This window comes from Emydura macquarii, unplaced genomic scaffold (genome assembly GCF_026122565.2).
Source record: "Emydura macquarii macquarii isolate MOO-44397 ecotype Brisbane River unplaced genomic scaffold, CSIRO-AGI_Emac_v2 contig_1027, whole genome shotgun sequence".
NCBI classification, from domain to species: domain Eukaryota; kingdom Metazoa; phylum Chordata; order Testudines; family Chelidae; genus Emydura; species Emydura macquarii.
The window spans coordinates 16,470,825-16,494,506 of NW_027131164.1; positions in this window are offsets into that span (position 1 = coordinate 16,470,825).

The window sequence follows — 23,682 nt, forward strand, 5'->3', positions numbered from 1 at the left end:
AAGAGAGTGAACAGTGAAGTGGCAAAATCTGCAGACGATACAAAATTATTCAAGATTGTTAAGTCCAAAGCTGACTGAGTGTGAAGAGTTACAAGAGGGATCTCATAAAACTAGGTGACTGGGGTAACAAAATGGCAGATAAAATTCAATCCTGATAGATGCAAAGTAACACACACTGGAAAAAATAATCCCAATAATACATATATAATGATGGGTTCTAAATTAGCTGTTACTGCTCAAGAAAGAGATCTTGGCATCATTGTGGATTGTTCTCTGAAAACTCCAGCTCAATGTGCAGCAACAGTGAAAAAAAAATGCTAACAGAATGTTAGGAATAGAAAATAAAACAGAAAATATCATAATACCACTATATATATCCATGGTGCGCCCACAACTTGAATTCTGTGTCCAGTTCTGGTCGCCCCATCTCTAAAAGGATATAGAGGGGCTGAAAAAGGTTCAGATAAAGGCAACAAAGACAATTAAGGGTATGAAACAGCTTTCATACGAGGAGAGAGTAAAAAGATTAGGACTGCTCACCTTAGAAAGGAGATGACTGGGGGGGGAGGGGGGGAATATGACAAAGGTCTATAGAATCATGAATTGTGAGGAAAGAGTGTACCCTTTCCCACAATACAAAAACCAAGGGTCACCAGAAATTAATCAGCAGCAGGTTTAATACAAATAAGAGGAAGTACTTTTTCACACAATGCACAATTAACCTACGAAGTTTATTGCCATGGGAGTGTTGTGATGGCCAAAAATATAACTGGGTTTAAAAAAGAACTAGATAAGTTCATCAATGGCTATTAGCCAAGATGGTCAGGGTCATAAACTATCAAAAGCCAGGAAAGGAAAGTAGTGGTGGATCTCTCAAAAATTCCCTTATTCTGTACTTCCCCTGAAGTTTCAGTACTGGCCATTGTCGGAGAAAGGATACTAGGCTACATGGATCATTGGTCTGACCCAGTATAGCAGTTCTTATGTTCTTAGAAACAAATAAAAATGTTAACACACATGCTCCACAAGAACAGACTATTAAAATGACTATACAATTGCCTATTAGTAAACAACCCCAAAGAAAAACGAAGGATTGTTCAGTGGCTAGGGCATTAAGCTAAAATTTGGAAGACCAAGGTTCAAGCCTCTATTCTGCTAGCAGCTGTGTGTGATCTTGAGCAAGTTACTTAGGGCCAGATTTTTAAAGGCATCAAGAGATGTAGATAAATGACTAGCTATAAAAGCATCTAGTCACCTAACTTCCATTGATTAAAGATTGTAAGGTTCCTAGGTTTACATACCAGAGTAAAAGAAGCCATAAAAGTACCTAAGATAGATATATGGTGATGTCCAGCTACCATAGCAGTTTCTATGGTGAAAATGTTTAAAATACAGCACAGCGTTTTGGCTGAATGACATTCATAGACAGAAACTCAACATGCCCTGATTAAGTGGGCCTTAATATTTCCCTATCATGACCTCTTTTTTGAATGTCCATTAATATTGGATAGATAGGCACTTATATGAATTAATAACTATACCCATACATTTCCAAACACTGAGCCAAATTCAGCAAAACTGGTTCAGACAGATGTAAACTGAATCTCTCTGACCTAGGTCAGCCAGTTGTGCCAACTGGGAGATTCACCTCTCTAAAAGGCAGCCTATGGTCTTGGCCTGCTCTAAAGAGCTATTTATGATTATTTTGTGGGTTTCTACTAAGGGGCGTGCTCCTCTTGACCTGCTGCTCGCTAACAGGGAAGATTTGATAGGGGAAGTAGAAACCTGGGCAACAGTGACCATGAGATGGTAGAGTTCAGGATCCTGACAAAAGGAAGAAAGGAGAACAGCAGGATATGAATCCTGGACTTCAGAAAAGCTGACTGACTCCCTCACGTAGTTGATGGGCAGGATCCCCTGGGATGCTAATATGAGGTCAAAAGGAGTCCAAGAGAGCTGGCTGTAATTTTAAAGAAACCTTATTGAGGGCACAGAAATAAACCATCCTGATGTGCAGAAAGAATAGCAAATATGGGAGGCGACCAGCTTGGCTTAACAAAGAAGTCTTCGATGAACTTAAACACAAAAAGGAAGCTTACAGGAAGTGGAAGCTTGGTCAGATGACTAGGGAGGAGTATAAAAATACTGCTCAAGCATGCAGGAATGAAATCAGGAAGTCCAAAGCACAACTGGAGTTGCAGATAGCAAGGGACATGAAGGGTAACAAGAAGGGTTTCTACAGGTATGTTAGTAACAAGAAGAAGGTCAGGGAAAGTGTGGGCTCCTTACAGAATGGGGGAGGCAACTTAGTAACAGATAATGTGGAGAAAGCTAAAGTACTCAATGCTTTTTTTTCTTCTGTCTTCACAGACAAGGTGAGCTCCCAGACTACTACACTGGGCAGCACAGAATGGAGAGGAGGTGAGCAGATCTCAGTGCTGAAAGAACAGGTTCAGGACTATTTAGAAAAGCTGGACATGCACAAGTCCATGGGGCCGGATGCAATGCATCCAAGTGTGCTGAGGGAGTTGGCTGATGTGATTGCAGAGCCATTGGCCAATATCTCTGAAAACTCGTGGCAGTTTGGAGAGGTCCCGGATCATTGGAAAAAGGCAAATATAGTGCCAAATACAGTCTCAAAAAAAGGGAAGAAGGAGGAAATGGGGAATTACGGACTGGTGAGCCTCACTTGTGTCCCCAGAAAAATCATGGAGCAGGTCCTTAAGGAATCCATTTTGAGGCACTTGGAAGGGAGGAAGGTGATCAAGAACAGTCAGCATCTCAAGAACAGATTCACCAAAGACAAGTCATGCCTGACTAACCTGAGTGCCTTCTATGATGCGATGACTGGCTCTGTGGATGCGGGGAAAGTGGTGGATGTGATATCCCCTGACTTTAGCAAAACATTTGATATGGCTCCCACAGTATATTTATCAGCAAATTAAACAACTATGGGTTGGATGAATGGACTATAAGATGGACAGTAAGTGGGTTAGTTCATGAAGCTCAATGGGTAGTGATCAATGGCTTGATGTCTAGTTGGCAGCCGGTAACAAGTGGAGTGCCCCTGGGGTCGGACCTGGAGCTAGTTTTGTTCCACATCTTTATTAATGATCTGGAGGATGGGGTGGACTGCACCCTCAGCAAGTTTACAGATGACTCTAAGATGGGGGTAGTGGTATATACTCTGGAGGGTAGCAACTGGATATGGAGTGACATAGACAAATTGGAGGATTAGGCCAAAAAAACCTGATAAGGTTCAACAAGAACACGTGCAGAGTCCTGCACCTAAGACGAAAGAATCCCACGCACTTCTACAGAATGGGGATGGACTGGCTAGGAAGCAGTTCTGCAGAAAAGGACCTGGGGGTTACAGTGGATAAAAAGCTGGATATGAGTCAAAAGTGTGCCCTTATTACCAAGAAGACTAATACCATATTGGGCTGCATTAGTAGGAGCATTGCCAGCTGATCGAGGGAAGTGATTATTCCCCTCTATTCAGTACTGATGAGGCCACATTTGGAGTATTGTGTCCAGTTGTGGGCCCCCCACTGCAAAAAGGATGTGGACAAATTGGAGAGAGTCCAGCAGAGATGATTAGGGGGCTAGAGCACATGACTTATGAAGAGAGTCTGAGGGAACTAGGCTTGTTTAGTCTGCAGAAGAGAAGAATGAGGGGAGATTTGATAGCAGCCTTTAACTACCTGAAAGGGGGTTCCAGAGAGGATGGAGCAAGGCTGTTCTCAATGATAGTAGATGACAGAACAAGGAGCAATGGTCTCAAGTTACAGTGGGGGAAAGGTCTAGGTTGGATATTAGGAAAACTTTTTTCACTAGGAAGGTGGTTAAGCACTGGAATGGGTTACCTAGGGAAGTGGTGGAATCTCCATCCTTAGATGTTTTTAAGGTGCAACTTGACAAAACCCTGGCTGGGATGATTTAGTTGGGGTTGGTCCTGCTTTGAGCAGGGTGTTGGACTAGATGACCATCTGAGATCCCTTTCAACCCTAATCTTCTATGATTCTATAATATGATCACTATATTTGCTATTGAAAAGAAAAAGAAAAAAAGAAAAGAATACGAAATGCATAGGAGGGTGATTAAGTTGGCTGTGGTTATTGTTATGGATCTAATAAGGTATGTCTATGCTACATTGTAAACCCAGGTCTGTGGGACCTGCACTTGAGGACTCAGCATTTTCATGTCTTGCTTGAGCATCCACACTGCATTGTAAACCTGAGTTTACAAGTGCTGCACATGGGTCTCATAACTGTGACAATGCATCCATACTGCACATTGCAGAACTTCCGACTTGAAGTCTGGGTCTGCAGTTTTAGCTGTGTCCACACTGCAGAATGACAGGACTTGGACCCAAGTCTCAGTGGGTCTCAGGCTCAGACCCTCCCCCCCGCAGATAGTCCTAGAACTCAGGTCCTGAAGCGTGCTGACCTGAGTTAGACATATTTGTGTGGAGAGGACAGGCGAGTTTGGGCTCAAACCTGAATCTGAGTCCAGGTTTACAATGTAGTGGAGACAAACACATGTAGTTCTCTCCTTTTCATAGGGGTAATGTTGCAGTTCAGCACAGCCCCCATAATGTTCAAGTGTCCATGTCCTCTATTTGACATTTGATTGGCAAGCTACTGTCAGCTTTACAAGCAGTGCTCATTCTCATAAACACACCCTTAATTGGCCTGTTGCATTCAGATCAATAGGAGCCTTTTCACTAACTCAAACGGCCCTATGTGCCTCGGACACGCTCATCTTCTAGAACACGAGGTTCTGTTGAATGTAACAATAGGAAAATGTTACCATTGTAAGCCTTTAAGAACGTAAACCCCATAACGCCCTAGAACCACCACAATCTCTAGTTCTGCAATGCGCAGTATGGATGCCTTAGCACAGTTGTGAGACTCGTGTTCAGCAATTGTAAACCCAGGTTTACAATGCAGTGTGGACGCTCAAAGATAGGCATGGGAACAGAGTCCTCAAGTGCAGGTCCTACAGACCTGGGTTTACAATGTAGGTCACCACCTATAGTTTGGCAAATGCTTGAATTAAAGGAAACACCCTATAAAATTTAACAGTGATGAAACCAATGGAGTTAAATTGAAGTTATTCTAAAATCCTATAAAATTTAATAGAGAATTATATCCTTTCTGAAGCTGTTCTTAGCTGTCCTATGGAATTGTACACTAGGGAGAAAATTCTCTATCAAGTTCTACTGGATTAAAAAAACGAACCCAAATATATATATATATATATATATATATATATATATATTGGAAAGTGATATTTTCAGTTCTGTAGGGCTCTCCATAAGGGAACTGAAGAGTCCCTATATAACCATCACAATGTTGCCAATTGTACTGTGTCCTAATCTGGCCAAAGTAAATTAGTTACGATCACTGTTATAAATCCCATAAATAAAACATCTCCTACCTAGATACTGAAGCAGTTATTACTGAATTATGAGAAAAATCTTCCCTTTAAAAAAAGAGCTGTGCATTGCCTTTTTTTTAATTTCCCAGGAAGATTTAAATGTCATGGGAGTATTGAGATGAACAGAGGATATTTCCCTGTGTTCCAGACTATATCATCATGCAGAAATTATACCACCAGATACTAATTAGGAAAATCCACATACTAACACCTGTAGACCAGATGTTGCTGAGCATATAAATGCAGCCATAGTAATTCACACATTTTCTACCACATTGTAGGCTGGGACGTCATTATACTTTAATGTTAAAAAAAGTAAGATAATAATAGAAAGTCTCTCAGCAACTGTCATTGTGGTAGAAACAACACACCCTTGCAAGACAGCATTAACAATCCACTAAGTCTCATTGCCCTCAATCACTGCCAACAGGCTTACATCACCACTTTAACTGTTCTGTTCCTGAAGTCTCATATTGTAATATAGTTTAAAACTCATCAACAGACAGCTTTGAAAAAGAGTAAAAAGCTGGCAGTGAAATCTCTGAGATGCTTTGTATACTATAGTATGAAGTTAGTTAATAATGTGACATTCAAATAGATAGCGCTAACCTAGAGAGATTATTATTAAATTACAAGTATCCCATGACAGAAAATACAGGTGGATTTGAAATCCCTATTGTGGTGAATTGGGTTTCATTTAATGAAATCTTCTTCATTATATCCCAACATGATGGAATGAAAACGAAGTAAATCGCTCTCAGGCACACAGTCAAAAGTAATCTCTGATCTCCTAAGGTGACAGTGTCCTCAACATGATTAACATTTTTTGCTTTGCTAAATGTTTCATACAGTGAAGACTAGTGGTGGTCCCTGGGTATTTCAATATCTTCAATAGTGCAACATTATTTCTGAAAATAGTGCTTAAAGCAGCAGAATTCAAGATGGGGAGGAATACATTGGCTCTGAGCTGCAAATGGACGACCGCAGTCTATGCCTGCCAGTATAGGACAGGGAAGTATGCCTGGGAGGATAAGTTCTCTGGTTGATCTGGGTCACCAAAATCCATCCTGCAGTACTATGCTATTTCAGTCTGATTCTGCATATGCTTTTTTTCCTCCTGAAAGCATAGTACATGTATGTGGATCCTTCTTGGGCTTCCATCTAGTTTGATTCTATTCCTTCTGGCTGGCCTTAGTTCAAAACTATAATACTTTACAGCCACAGAGTATCTGATATATATACACATTAGGAATGTGTACTCCTTTCTGCAAGCATCAAAGGATTTACAGAATTACAAGATATGTATGCACTATGTCTGTGTATCCCTGTATTCAGTAATGGTAACCATTTCTGAGGTGAAACATAGCAGTGTGCTAATGGCTCACAGCAATATTACATTACAGTTTAGAATAAAAAGCAATGAACACTGACACTGTATTAAATTACAACAGGATTTTAGGCAGAATATAATTACTTAACTATAAATTTAGTCAGAATATAAGTTAACTCTCCTTCTCTAACTAAAAAAAACCTGTAATATTTAGTAGCAAGCAGTCAAGGGCCTTGGTTTTATATCATCTGTAAAAAACAAACCTTCCAGTTTGCATATTGTTATTATGCCCCAAGAGCCCTGATATGTCCTTTCCAGGAAGTGAAGTAGCCCAACCTTGTTTAGCTTGTACAGTCTTATTGGTTCACATCACAAAGTGAAACAGCTGAAGTTAAACAGACCAGACTTCTATTGGAGCTGATGAACATCATTAGGTTAAATCAGCTGAAGGGGCCATTATTGTGCAGTTCAGGACACTCCTCTAATCTACTACCTAACGGTTCAGCATTAACCTAGCTGGCAAAAAACCTAGCTGGCTTCAAGACTGAGCTTGATATCTTTATGGAGGGGATGGTATGGTATGATGGGACAGCCTAATTTGGCAACTGACTGATCTTAGACTACTAGTAAATATGTCTAATGGCCTGTGACGGGATGTTAGAAAGGGTGGGTTCTAAGTTACTACAGAGAATTCTTTCTGGGGTCTGACTGGTGAGTCTTGCCCACATGCTCAGGGTTTAACTGATCACCATATTTGGAGTTGGGAAGGAATTTCCCCCCAGGGCAGATTGGCAGAGACCCCTGGGGGGTTTTCGCCTTCCTCTGCAACATGGGGCAGGGGTCACTTGCAGATGGATTCTCTGTATCTTTAAGTCTTTAAACCATTATTTGAGGACTTCAATAACTCAGTCATTGGTTAGGAGTCTATTACAGGAGTGGGTGGGTGAGGTTCTATGCAGGAGGTCAGACTAGATGATCACAATAGTCCCTTCTGACTTTAAAGTCTATAAGTCTACGAGCATCCATTGTTTGGAAGAGAACTGCATGCCAAAAGCTGACATGTTGGCAGAAGTGATTAAACCATTAACAAATATTATGATTTAGATTTAATAAACATCGTGTATCCAGGACAAAAACAAATGGAAAATAAAGACAATAGAGCAGTATTCATGTTATAATAACTGAAATCTAAATTGCATTCCATTGTGTCTTTTTCAGTGTTGCAATGTACAATACTATTTTAATATATCATCATTACAGAAGTCACAGCACACATTACACAGGCGGATTGTGATCACTTTACTCAAAATTAGTCGTGCTTTACTCCCAAAGTAGCCTCATTGACTTTGTAGGATTTCTTGTGCTGAAAGGCACCATTCAATGTGAGTAAGGGTGGCCCACAAGTAACTGCTCAAAAGACACTCCATTATCCATTTTTTCATTATGGAAAATTTGCATGGATTTCAAAATGATTAGCACAAATTGTTCTCAGAAGCGTGAGCAGGAATAAAAATTTGACCCCTTTTGAAGGGGCATGTTCTGTGCTCCTGCCGCAACTCTGGGGCCAGAGAGGCACACAGTGCCCCTGCAGACTACTGGGGGGCCCGTGCCCCTGCTTGCCCCACCTCTGGGCATGTCCCTGATCGTACCCTGTTCATATGTTAGAATATACTACAGTGGTTTATTAACTCTGCAATGTGCTCTGTAAGGGGCACATTATTTAGTGCAATTTTTTCTAACTGGAGTGCCTAAAGGTAGGCATGTAAATGTACATTTAGGCACTTCATATTCAGTGATTAATATTCAGATATGCTGACTTCAATGAGAGTTCTAAGTGCTGAGCACTTGTAAAATCAAGCCTTTTATTTAGGTGCCTAAATATGGTTGGAAAATGTTCTATTCTCAGTTCAGTTTCCCCATCTGTACAGACGTACATACCCATATTTGTAAAGAACTTTCAGATTCTCACATGAAAAGTGTTTTATGAATGCTATACATTATTTCATAATTAAAAGGTACATGGTAGATGACTATATAAAGCAAAGCACTGCTTCTGTGTGTGATTACATTCTGAAGTGTTTGATCATGGCAGGAATCATTTATTCAGACTTCAACATTAAGAAGAAAAAAACAAACCAAAGCATAAAAAATAATAGTAATTTATTCACCTCATTCCAGTTTGAAAGTTCCATTCCGATGTTACTTCCTTACACTTCCCACTGATGTTACTTTCCAGGCATGGGTGGGAGAGAAATTACTGTCCAACACAAGTCAATAGGTTGCAGTGAAGGGTCTACATTGAAATGAAGGGCTCAATTCTCAAAAGGAGCTAACATCTTCTGTTCCTATTGGAGACAGAAGGGAATTCAAGGTGCTCATTACCTCACAGGATGAGGCCCTACAGCTGCTAAAAAAAACAGGGAAAATTACCATGAAAATGTATATGAAAAGTGTGTCCCCTTTTTGTTAAAGATTCGTATGTAACCTCTGAGGCATGGCTGCAGCTTTCTTCTTTTTCTCCTCAGGGTTACAGGTCCTGAGTTCACCTATAATGGTGTCTGGTGCCTCCGCCCAAAAAAACCCTTCTCGTGCAGTAAACACAGAGAGATAGTCCCTTGGGAAAATATTTAACACGCAATCTGTTACAGAGGACTCTCAGACAGAGCACAAAAAATAAAATATTTACCACAATTCCCAGAATAATAAAACAGTAAACAGCGTTTTATTAGGAATGGGGAACCCAAGATAGGGGACAATAGAAAAAGGGATCAGGATAATAGAACATAAACACAGCAATACATAAACTCCACCCCTCCCAAATGTACAGTTAGTACAGATCACCCTATGCTCTCTCTCAGCATCTGCCTAGGCAAATAGTGACTTTAGCCTCAGTCTTTGATAGTTGGTGCAGTGCTGATGTCAGTGGCCAGCTTAATATAAAGTAAATAAACAGGGGTGTTCTTACAAAGTACCCACACCTAGGATGGTAAGATGATCCTTGGGGCTCTCTGGTCTGAATAACAATGTGCCATTAGGCTGGCTCTTGGTAGCCTGACCAGGACTCTATTCAGGCTCCTGGGTTTCTGGTCTCTGCTGAGATGACTGAACAATGTCTCAGAAATCCCAAAAGGACTCAAAGTTTACCTGTGAGTAGGAATGTGAAGAGTAGACAGGCCCTGCCTGGCTCTGATTCTTCTCACCCAGCTACACTCCAAACTCAGCCCAAACTGAAAGTGAAACCTAACCCTTTGTCTCTGTGTTCTGTTGTAGGGTTGGTTCAGGGGTTGTTGCCAGCTAGCTCTATCTCCACCCTAGGCAATCAGGGGAATGGCATCCTGAGCCTTTGTCGCCATTGCTGTTGTAGTCCAAGGTGAATCCCCTTGATAGGCATAGCGTGGTATTTCGGGAGTAGCCTCTCCAAAGGGACTACACACAATTCTAAGTTTTTCAGCCAGCTCAAGTAGGCTCAGAGTGATGTGACACAAACAATAAAATTTCAAACTTGGGTGCATAAATTGTGGGCACTGTGCATGCAACCCCCTCCATTTTGAACACTAACAGGCTTTGCTCTATCTTAAATACAGAATTAAGAATTTATACTCACCTTTATCCATTTGCTCATGCTGATGATAGCTTGTGGGTAATATGGGTTTAGCACAACCAATGACTGCACAGGCAAGCTAGGTGGGAATCGCTTAGGGGATGAGATGCAAACATTTGGCTCACAGTGACGCAAAGTAGTTCAGTATTGTGTGAAAGAAGAGATAATGTTTGACCTTATTTGGTTGTGATTAGCTGAAATCCTTCTCTTAGGATATATTATCACTTATTAGCTCTATGCCAACAGTTTAATAAAGCCATTCTGGTTCATGGATTCCCATCACCTATCAGGACACCCTCTGGGATGGTTTCAACTGTCATATACTGGAAGGACAGAGACTTTTTAGTAAATAACAATATTAAGCACTGTGGTGGGACATATAAACCTTACCCTGGGCAACCCAGGCTTAACAAGTTACTGTGAGCACAGGTAGTTCTACCCTATCACACCTGTGAGAGATGTCAGAATTGGAAGGAGGCCCTTAAGAACTCAGTTGATGATAGACCAGGGAGAACAGTAGACATTCAGTCCTCAGCCCCCAGAGAGGTGGACTAGCTAAAGACAGGAGCTTCTCCGATGACTGCTGCCTGATGGCCCCTCACTGAAGAAAGGAAAGAAGGCTTGATGCTGGCTCATCTTGAGAGGGCAATATTCCTCTATATTACTTGCAAACTCAGTTTAGGGCCACAGCCTAGCAAGCATCCTCTGAAGGAAGGAAATCTTAACCCAATTTTGGTACCGTTCAGTTGTGTTAATTCCTTTTTATTCTGTTCATTGACAGCCCCAGAAGGGCCTTATCTGGGGCCCCGTCGGAGGGCTGAGCCTTTTTGGACTGGAACTGAAGTGGGAAAACCACTCAGACATTGGAATCTAGGGTGCACCCTGGAGAAGGAACTCTGGTGACAAATGCTTAAAGTCACACTTTACACCTTCAAAGCACCGTGAAAAACATTCATTACATTTTAGATTTAGAACCCCTGGAGTATTTTAGCAGCCAAAATCTAACCATTTATGCAAGCACCATGAGTACACTTCTTTCAAGTTAGAAAGATTCTTTCCATCTTGTTCCTTTGGGAAATCTGTGGCAGGCAATGAAAAGAGAAAGGAAAGATAACAGAAAAGCAAAGGAGCACAAGAGGTATGATCAACAGTAATCAGCCAAACATGAACAAAAAACAACCTCCCTCACACTGAACTGGATCTGACCAAGGGGATCAATTCATGCATGTTTGCATTCTGGTGCTGGTGCTTGTGAGCTTTTTGCACTCATAGGCACTATAAACGAAGTAAAAATTGAACAATCTGACATCAGGATAAAAAATAGACTGAAGCCTACTATCCCATCCCTTCTCAACTTTACACTGCTAAAACAATTGGCCATGTAGCTAGAAGTTAAACAAATCCCTTTTGGAACTTCCAAATTTCCAAACCCCCAAGTTACTTTTTAGCAGTGCAGCCAAACAGAAGCATTTAATTAATATATTTATAATTGTTAATGGGTTGCTCATAACATGAATTCAGCTTATGAATATTCATTTACATTACTGAACAAGCCTACCATACGGCAGTCAGGTTTTGTTCATGCGATGCTTCACAAAAAGGATACCAGGAGTAAGGACTACAGCAGATTGGCAGTGATATATGGAAGACTGCATAGCGCTTGCTCACATTGAGCCAAATTGATTGCATTGACTTCATGGGGTCAGGGATGAATTTACCCTACAGTGTCTGGTCTTTGATAGTGCTGTATCTTGCTCTTTTGAGCAGAATAAATATGCTGCGGTTGGGAAGTTACAACCCAGATGAAGTAAAGGATATTGCATAGGTGCCCTGTTCCACAACCAAAGCAAGAACAGGTCTGTGACTCTCACAATCTGGTTCCTTTTTGCTCTTATTCCAATGGAGACTTAAATTTGCAGTAGCAAAAGAGCTGGCACAAATTATTTCCCCTCTGTAGTGGCTCATGTGCACACATGGGTGCATTGGGAGAAGTGGATCCAAGGTTCCACCCACTCCCCAGCTCTTTTGCCCATTTCCCACCCACCTGCATGGGAAAGGGAGCAGCAAACTCTAGTTCCTATCCATCTATGCAGATTCCAGCTTCTTATGTCCCCTTCCTGCCCTATGTAGGTGCACAGGAAAGCTCACCATTGAACCCTGAATACTTTCATAAAAGAGAGCAAATGGCTCATTTGCTGCCGATGATGAAGGAGTGATTGCTCTCTTCCTCTCGCTAACATTAAAGGCTTTGTTTTTACGTGACAGACAGTTTATGGGGTAGATACAAGGAAGGTTGTGTAGGCTTTAAATATCATCTGCCATAAGGAAGAAGGGAAGCATAAAAAAATTCTTAGATTGTCAACATATAACTAAAAAGCCAGCAAAAACCATTGTAATTCAAGCAACAAGCCTGACTTTCCCTTTGACAATGAAAGTAATGTTTAAGGAGACTCCTTACGGAGAAAAATGTTCATTCCACTGATATGCAGTCCTATCTACAGGTTACCTTTATGACAACCTGCATAAGCAGCCAGCAGGCAGATGGACAGAAAACCGAATGCTCTCTTGGCTGCCTGCCATTCTCTGTATGGTGGCTGATAATAATACTTAATCAAATTCCTATCTGGGGGCTTTATCTTGCACCAACGTATGCATGTATTCACTTGTTATTTGGATCACGTTTCCTCAGTGCTAGTAACAATTTGAAAATGATAAACATTCACTGCTACTTTTATTTCTCTTGCCGTGAAAGGCAGGATTCTACCCTCCCTATCCACCTCTCTCTCTCCCCCAAGTCACATATATTGGATTATTGGCCTTCAGTTGAACTCTTTTACATGGAGTCGTTTCCTTACAGATTAACGCTCTAACAGAAAGGTTTCCTGTTTATGAAAATAGAGAATTCATATACACAGCTGAACTTCGCTACAGTAGAGGTTGAATGTTTAAGGGGGGAGGGGGAGGAGAGAATGCTGCATTATTGTTAATAAATCCTGGCCAGAGTGAAGATTCTGACAATTGTCCATCTTTGGAGCTCTAAAGATGTGACCTAAGCCACATACAAATGAAGAGGTTACACCGCAGAAAAGAAATGGATCTTTAAAAGGTATATTTTACTGTTTGCTAACCACTCCATTTTTAAGGTTGAAGCCTTAACAGGGTATGTATTGTGGACTAAATTCTGCTCTCAATTACTTTTGTTTTACTCCAAATTTTATGCTGATGTAGCAGAGCTCAGGACCTTTCCCACAGTTTAGGCCTCAAGTGGCACAGAGATTAGAGAGAGCAGAAAGAAGAACCCCTTAAAGTAAATGATATTTTTAATACAGCTGCACTCCTGTGGAGTTCAGGAGTGCAACAATCAGGGTCCAAACAGCTCAAGGGAAGAACTGGGAATTTGAAGCCCAAAGAATAAGCAATTGAATCAACTGATTGTATACTATGTTACTGTGCATAAAAAAATATCAAGTTAGATCTTCTATGAAAGCTTGTAAAGTCCTAAACCTAACAATTATGAAATAGGTCTACAGCCTATGGTTATGAATTTATGTAAATAGAGAACTGGGTTCATAAAGCTTAGCCTCCACTTCACAACAGATGGTGGTCAGCAAGGCAGGACGAGCTGCCATCCCACCCAGACAATACTAGCTCCAACCAACTCGCATTGTACAACCTCAGAAAAGACAAATGATCAGCCATTAGGGTTAATGGAAAACACAGTCATCCCAGCTAGAATTTCTCCACCTTAAGTAATTGTGAGTCACCATGCCAGGAGAAAAAAAAAAAAAGAAAAAAAAGGGAAAAAGCCTTTTTAAAAGGAGGCTTGAAACTGAAGTCCTCATCCAGAAATGAAGGTTTGTCTCGAAAGCAGGGGGCTGTCTGTGAACACTGGATCCCCCTTAGGGCTAGGGGGCACAATGAGAAACTGTTCAAAGGCCATAGGTAATGTGTATTAGAAAAGGGAATTTATCTAATATAGAAGTATAAAGCCTGAAGATGCATCATTATGTGTATTTTCTGTGTAACTGGTATGTGTCTGCTTCCCTTGCTATTTCATTTTTGAATCTGTAATTTTTCTTTTAAATAAACCTTTTATTTATTTTTACCCCCAACAGGTCTCTGGTGTACAAATTGTGTGGAGTGTGCGTGCCAAGGTGAACTGATAATGGGCTGTTTTCACATCTTTGGTGGGTGACAAAACAGAGGAGGAAAGTCCGAATGTCTGGATAAATGGATTGAGGGAGTCTCGGAACTAGAAAGGTTATTGGGTCACCCTGCAAGTGGTAACTAGACCTCCCCGTCTAGGTCTGCAGACTTGTAGTAGCAGGGCCTCTGCTAAGTGCAATAAAATTGCTGTTTGGACAGTGCTTTGTTGTTGTGGCTCAGGATGGAACTCAGGCTCCAATGCTCCAGCCCAAGTTTGTGAATCTATGCTGGGAGGCTTGCTTCCCAATGCACTGCATATATACCCAGAATGCTTACAAAAACCTGCTGCTGATGAAAGGTACTGTATAAGATTTAGATGTTCTTAATTATGATGGGTGCAGTTCCAACAAGAGCAGCCTGCCCGACTTAAGGGCACAGTCCCCAATACCTATCCATCTCCACCCCCACACTCCACAAGTCAGTAAGTAGGAAGGAGAGGGATATTCCTGAGTCTCCAACTCCCTCTACATAAAAGAGTCCCTTAGCTCCGGAGGGAGCAGGAAGAGCTGCAGTGAGCTACATTGCTAATGTCAATAGTTGCCCAGGCTCTGATCTCTCACTTTCCACACACACACAGGTCTCCTCAATGCTTCCTTCTTTCTCACCGGAGTCCCCTCTTAGGGCTAGCAGAGATCTCCAGCAAACTCCTTTTTGGCCATCTCAGATCAGAGCATTTTTTCCCCACTCTCTCTCTGGTATGTCATAGAGAACGGGAAGGGACAGCGGTTCTTACGAGTCCTTAATTCTCAATCAAACTATATGTTTCTGAATTAGGCCCATTTTTGGCTTGAAATGACTCTGACTCACATTTTTCATGAAATTAGGGTAGGGAAAGAGTGAATACAACCACATGGCAGTCAGAAGAAACAAGAGAGAAGAGACAATGTTGATAAGTATAGACAAACCAGCTGGAAAAGTTAACAAACCATCATGAATCTCAGACTTTTGCCTCAAACCAAACACAAAACTTGTTTTAGACTCAAATTGATTTAAGCTAGCCCTATAGTGAGATTTGGGAATCCTGTCACAGTAAAGTTCAAGAGTCACTGGCAGGTCAAATCTGTCCCAAGTCAAGCTGATGTAAAAATAAGTTTTATAAAACCTTGGTCTATGAAAGCAAAAGTTATTAGAAACTGACTATAAAATGAAATGGCCTAATTTATTTTAATTGTTCGACCTGAGAGAAAAAACAAACAAACAGTATAAGAGCTAAACAGTAAACAAGATTTTAAAAATAATCAGTTTAAATCATCTGAGGTGGGCAAACATATATATATACTTAATCATTCATTTTTTCATGTTGCAAAGAAGAAAAGCAACCTTTGGTTACAACTCCACCCATCCCTCCCAAAAAAGTACATTAAATATGAATGTCGCTTCACCTCATTTTTATATTATTTTTATATAAATATAACAAACTATCTTCTGTGTACAACATGCAAAGATAAAAGGGTCTAATACCCTTATTGTCAGTATAAGGAATTAGTACTTAATCAATCCTATCTTAAAATAAGCTAAACTGGCACAGAACAATAACAGAAAACAGAATACTTCAACCTAAACCAACCATACCAGCAGCACTATCCTCAGTTAAACAATCTTGAGGTTCTTCCCATGCTTCCTGTCTAGAACTCAAATGTTCTACATCTCAGATTGGTTAGCCCCATCATAACAACTTGATCTCTGGGGTTGACTTTTATAGCATGTTATCCTGTCATGTACTGAGTGTTCTTAGCTTCAGCTGACTGTAGTGAGACCTGAGGGATCAGCTAAGAAGGGAGTAGCAAATTATGAAGACTGAACATAGGTGGGACATGTATAAGAATTTAAGATGATAGAAATTATAGTGAGAGGGAGATGCAGAGTATATTGTAGTGGTAAGACTCTGTAGGTCATGCAGAGTCCATCAACATGATAGGAAACAGATGACGTGGGGTCAACTCAGAAGGTAGTTAAATTTGAGACAGATCTCTGCAAAAGTAATGCTACCAAACAAGGATGATAAGAACTGAGATTAGCCTCAATGGAAACCAGCTGGTTGAGTAAGCCTTGGGGACACAACAGTCAAATGGAGTGTAACACGAGGTCTGGTCCGACCCCACGGTTGTGGCCCTTCTTTGGGCCCTGGCTCGGAGGAAGGCCACTGCACCTTCCTTCAAGGGGATCGTTACCGTCTGCAATGAGTCTATCGCCCCGGCCCTCGGCGGGGCGGGCGAGCAAGCAGTCTATCGCCCCGGCCCTCGGCGGGGCGAGCGAGCAAGCTGTGTCCTCTATTCAGGAGAGCAGGGGACGGTAATCACTCCCTGGGTGGCGAGGACAAGGGGGAAGGGAGGGGGACGCAGACCCACCAGAGTCCACTGCGTCCCAACCCAGGGCCCTAGCAGTGGCAAAGGTGTTGCCACTAAGTCGGCGAGGCTCTCACCACAACACGCCGACAGGGCTTGCCCCTGTCTCAGTCATGGCTATGGCCGTCCCTGGGCCAGTTCCTCCCCGTATCCCCAGGTACCTGTGTCTGCCGGGTCCTTGGGGTCGCTGGGGTATACGGCCCGGAGTAGACCCGCCAGTCCCTCCTCATCCACAGGTGGCAAGGCGGGGAGTTCCTCTGCGAGGGGCAGCTCCTCCTGGTCACAGGGCTTGGGGGATGGCTCGGCTTCCGGCAGCTCCTCCAGGTCCTGTCCCGTCTCTGGGGGCTCGGCGTCAGGCAGCTCTTCCAGGTCAGGTCCAGCCTCGCGGGGGGATCTCCCAGCCCTCAGGCTCCGGGGACTCGCTCCAGTCACTGGGCCCAGGGGCCTGGCCCCCAGTCCTGGGGCCCGGTAGGCCTAGGCCAGTCTAGAGGGTCCGGGGGCCCTATCCAACCCTTAGGGGTGGGTCACTTGGGCCGATCCTGGAGTCCTCGCTCCAGGGGACACTCGCTTGGGGCAGTGGCCCAGCCTAGTTTAGGTCTTTGCTGCAGCCAGCAGGACGGCACATCTGCTTCCGGTGGTAGCTTGTCTCCTTCTGAGCTGTGTGGCCTGCTTTTTATACTCTCAGCCCTGGCTGAGACTCCGCCCCTCTGTTGCCGGATTGGTCGTCTGGCAGGACCTATCGCTAGCTGGGCTCCCGGTTGCCGGGCAGACTGGGCTGTCGGCCCTTTTACTGTCCGACCCCGGGGTTGAGGCCCTTCTTCGGGCCCCAGCTTGGAGGAAGGCCATTGCACCTTCCTACAGGGAGAGAATACATTTTTGTTGGTAAAGCTTCACACTTAGTTGCAAAATAAATTTTAAAAGTATAAACTGAGTAGTAAAGAGTAATTAATAGTAACTTTCATAGTAATTACCTCTAAAGAAAGAGAGACAATTTTTCTATTTTGTGCCCAGACATCATAACTTTTAAATAAGAAAAAAAAATTACCTTGACTATGCCAAACTCATCATTCATCAATACATATAAAATAATTATCTGTATCAGGTGCTTCAAAAAACTGGAGAGGCCAAACTACAGGATCATTGCTACGTGGCCCATTCATCTCATTAATTTCATATAAGAATTATTTCTGCAAGTTGTGCTGCAAAATCCCAGTTGTCTCTGGAGAAAGTTTATATATTAGGTTTTCTGTTTTGGGACAAAGATAGGGTGTAGTTTATTGATTAGCATCTCTGCTTTGGGATGAAGATGTATTTCAGATGTCTGATAACGTGGTAGTGACTCACATATCAACACCATGAAAGCCCTTTAGCAATCAAAGCCTTAAAGTTCTTGTACTTTAAAATATTAGGATTTCTAATTTTACATTAACCTATTGAATCTTATTTACATCTCCCCATTAAAAACCATATCATTACAATTTTAGTATTTTAATCCCCTTAACTTAAGTTTTTTAACTCAGTAAATCATACCAGTTATTGCTAGAAAAATTTTCATCCTGCCTCCTTCACATTTGTCCTAACCAAATACTTGGGACCCAGTCATCCCCTGAGTTGTACCTCTGTACCTCAGCAGAACCGATTAGAAGCAAGGTCCAACCTTGATTATCATCAGGCAAGCATGTTGCAGTTGACCTTTTGGAGTGGTACGAGTAGGTTATTCACTCTAAGAAATAACAGTAGTCACGGTCGATGTCCATTCCATGAGTAAAATTCCAAAGTCGGGTGATGTATGAAACACAGCAGCAGTATCGCAGCTGGCAGGGAGGACTATATCATTCACCAATAATATGGTTGTACTTCTGGTTTTAACAGAACCCAGTGGGCCAGATTTTCACAAACACATGCTGCCCCCAGTTCAATCTCATTATTGCTGCCTGTGCAGTACAAGACTTCATCTGGCCAAACTCAGAATTCTCCTAGTACAAGAGAATTCAACACTTGTTAAACCTGGCAGAAGTGGCTTCTATATCAATCTCTTCTCACCAGCATACAGAGCGTGTTGAGTTGAGGGAAAGGGCCTATGGGAACTGGAGAGGGTTGAAAAAGAGACAAGTGTTCCCCTTTGGCAATTAGCAGTTGGTGTATAGTCCTTTACCATTCATCTGTAAAATCAAGGACCCATAGCTGGCGCATCGCTATTCTGGGCTGAGTATATCTTGGCACAGGACAAAAATCTGGCCTATTGTTTGTAAGGCTGATACTGAGGCATGTTCAGCTGTGTAGATGTGATAGGTGGGGATGAAAGGCCAATATGAAGGAATCCTAAAAACCCACCACCATCAAACTATGAAGACAATCATAAGAAGAATAAGTTAAGGGTTCAGAAATGGAGTCAGAGACATAATGTAACCTTTTGGGATAATAAAAGACAGAGATGACTTTTTAAGATGTAAGGCTGTCATTTTTCTTAACTAGTATTCTCTGTAATTAAGCTTAAAAACTAGCTAGCTTCACTTTCAATAGTATTTAGTCCATCTGTGAACACTTATTTTGTTAGTATTTTGTCTTTATTTTCTACTCTTTGACAGTTTGCTTCTATTTAGAATAACTGGAGTGGATTGAATAGATGGTTAGTGGGGGGACAATCATTTCTGGGTGCCTTGATGAGAAAGAAATTGACGTACTACTTTCAGGGAAACAGAAGCAACAAGTTAGTAGATTTGAGAACAGCTATTTGAAGTGTGAAGTGAGTGTGAAGAAGCAGACTGAGTGAGGTCAATGTGGGTATGGGAGAAATGAATGTCCTGAGAGTTGTAGACAAGTTACAGACATAAGGCTTGATTCTGATTTGATCTAGCGCAGTGGAATAATGGAGCTACTCTTGATTTCATCTGGTGTAAATTAAATCAGAAACGGGCCTTTTATTGGGCGGGGGGGGGGGGGGAATGCGGCAAAAGATAAGACAGCCTCATGTCTTCACTCTCAGGGCCTATCCCTACACTACCTATCATTTCCCATTCAGTATTGAGATGTCAGCTCCTAACTCCAATGGGCCAGTGATGCCACCTTTAACACGCACCTGTGAAATTTTCCAACAAGTATCTTCTTGCCTTCTTGTACTGATGCCACCGCCTGTCACGATGACCAATATCATCTCATGTTTCCTTATATTCCCCTCTCTGTCTGGAACCATCTGTTGTCATCTAATACTTAGATTGTAAGCTCTTTGGGGCAGAGACAGTATTTTTGTTCTGTGTTTGTATTGTGCCTATCACAGTATAGTTCTAGTCCATGATTAGGCTCTAAAGTAATACAAATGAATAAATAATAATAATGAATGATCTCTCCTGCCATGAGGTTGTCCAGCTCTCCGCATGTTCACTGAATTCCATGGAGTTACACCAATACAAAGCAGTTTCAGTGAGTGGAGAATCAGGCTTCTTGTATATATGTAGTTTTAAATAGAAGTCCATAGTTGTTAAAATGTAATGAAGTGAAATACAAATGAAGCAGGAAATAATATAAACAAAGCAAATATTATTACTATAAAATATTAATACTGAATAAGAAAACTAAACATCCAGTAACTGAATTACTGGATACATTAACTGGTTACCAGTATAACATCAGCTCCTAGAAAATCAGAGGCAAGCCAGTAAGCTTCACTTCTCATGAAAAGCATGTTCTTATGGGTGGTTTCAAGTATCTGTATATATACTAGTCATCTACCTGTCTGCCTACCTTTATGGCATGCTTCACCATCGCGCTTTAGCACAAATACTCAATTATCTTCAAAACACTCCTATGAGATAGGAAATTCTTATGTATCTATATTATTATGTATTAATCAACCAACTCTCCACTTCATCCAGAAATATACAACCCAGAATTGGTCCCAGATCCAACAATATCCTCTCCTAACTGAACTTCCTTGCATTTCAATATCCATAGGCATATAGGTTGAAGTATTTCAACCAGCTTTAATGCACACACAGTTATGCAAAGAAGACTGCATTTTGCACAGTACTGTGTATTGCTTTAAGTTCTCATGCTAAACTACCAGAAAACAGTTTAATATAGTGAACGTTGTGTTTTATTTTACATACATCCATGGTATCTAGAAAACAGGTGAAGGTTTTGGCTACAAGTACAGGATGCTGGGCTAGATGGATCATTGGTCTGACCCAGTATGGCTGTTCTTATGTACATTGAATATATTATTTTTTATTAGTAGTGCAGTAACACGCAAAGGATTATGGCCACATTGTGCTAGGCACAATCCAAACACATAGGCAAACATTATGTCTCATTTCAAAGAGCTTACAATTGAATTAAAAATCTGATTATAGTAATTCTTTGTATTTCAATTATTTTATAAAGCTACAAGTTTACAAGTGCTTTATAAACAATAAAAATGATTGGCATAAAAAAGTCTGTTTTAATCATTTCTGGGATTCCCCTTGGTGTTGCAAGTAAAAGTCAAAACCACCTTTATTAAAAGATAACATCCCTTAAGAGACAACTTTTGTCAGTCTGTTGTCACTTAATGTAGGCTGCTTTATTTTATTGTTTGAAAGTCATTTGATTTACCTTAAGCCTAGATTTTTACCAAATGCCATGATCAGTCTGGTACCAATTGAGATCTAACCAAATGCTTCTTCTTCTTCTTTTCCTTTATGCCGCTTTTCCTGGTGAGGTTTGCAGTGGTGGCATGGAAATTAGGGAGGACCAGACCTCCCTTTCTTCCACAACAGGTTCCAGATCCTCCTGGGGGATTCCCAGGCATTCCCAGGCCAGCCAGGAGATATAATCCCTTCAACTTGTCCTGGGTTAACCCTGGGACCTCCTCCCAGTGGGATGTGCGTGGTATAGTTCCAAAGGAAGTCTACTGGGGATATCCTTATCAGGTACTCAGACCACCTCAGCTGACTCCTCTCAATCCAGTGGAGTAGCGGCTCTACTCCGAGGCTTTCCCGAATAGTCAACCCCCTCACTCTATCTCAGAGAGTCAGTCTGACCACCCTGTGGAGAAACCTCATTTCTGCTGCTTGTACCCATGATCTTGTTCTTTCAGTCATCACCAAATGAGCTGAATTAAATATTGTGTGACAATGTGGGAATTTTTTGTAATATTTTTTATGAAGCCTATGTTTGCCTCAATTTCCCCTATATGCTGCAGTGTTACCTAGTGTGGGGGGCAAGGTCTGTTTGCTCTCTGGGAAGGCTAAAACACAGGTGTGAATGGCTCCTACTGTCTGGAGCCTGAGGTCCCACACGAATGGAGCTCTTGAGAAGACAATGGCAAATCAAATTGTCTGGACATGGACACCTAGCAACCAACCACCCAGAGAGATGTGGACTTCCCCACCTTTCAGCACAGGGACTGAGTCACATCTTCCCAGCTCATGAACAAAGGATTGGTGGGGTCTGAGGTAGAAGTTGAGTGTGGGCTTCAGAAAGCAGTCGGGGCACACTTGAACTGGGGCAAAGAGAAGTCAGAGGGACTGCTGACCAGGATGGACTATGCCGTAACTTTATTTTCTCTGAACTAATGAGGGTCTTCTTATGTTGTGTTCCAGTCAACTAATAAACTCTTCTGTTTTACAACACTGGAGGAGCTGACTATAGATGCTGACACTCCTTAAGTGCATTGCAGATGCATTGGGCCCTAAGATTCTACAAGTCTCCCTTAGGGAGCTATTAGATTTATAGTCCCTGAACAGAGCTCATGGTGTGAAGCAGGCGATGCTGAAGGACCAGAGTACCAAACTAAGGAGGCAGTGAAGCCGCATAGCTTCCCTTGGAGAAAATGTGATACCTCTAGGGGGCTGGATCACTGAAGGAGTCCTCCCAGACATCGTTCCAAAGCTGGGGTCATAGCACCAGCTCTGTGGATCCGTGTCACGTTAGCACCAGTTTCTACACTAGCCCAAGATCTTGGAAATCTCAGAAATGAAAAGATTGAAGTTCTGGGAGGCTGGAAGTTTGTGATCTCAAGTCTTTTTAGTTTTTCTTTTTAGTCTTTTTTGGTTAAAAAGTTAGGAAATATTCAGCATTGTCCTCAAATTGCCAACAAGCAGCAGAGACATTTCATCTTTGAGCTTTCCTGAACTTTCAATTAAAGGGTTATTAAAATTACTGTTTCAACTTTTCATTATAGGTTTTAATTTTATGCTCAAAAATAAAGTAGTAGTTTTGTTTATTTTTAATATAACCATCACATGCTGTACTTTGTACGAACAGTCCTGGGACATTATACATCATACAACAAGATCTGGATAACTTTGTAAACTGGAGTAATAGAAATAGGATGAAATTTAATAGTGGAAAGTGCAAGGTCATGCACTTAGGGGCTAATAACAAGAATTTTTGCTATAAGCTGGGGACACATCAGTTGGAAGTGACAGAGGAAGAGAAGGACCTGGGCGTATTGGTTGATCACAGGATGATTATGAGACACCAATGTGATGTGGCTGTGAAAAAAGCTAATGCGGTTCTAGGATGCATCAGGCAAGGTATTTCCAGTTGAGATAGGGAGGTGTTAATACCATTATACAAGGCGTTGGTCAGACCTCATCTGGAATACTGTGTGCAGTTCTGGTCTCCTATGTTTAAGATGAATTCAAACTGGAACAGGTGCAGAGAAGGGCTCCTAGGATGATCCGAGGAATAGAAAACCTGCCTTATGAGAGGAGACTCTAAAGGCTTGGCTTGTTTAGCCTAACCAAAAGAAGACTGAGGAGCAATATGATTGCTCT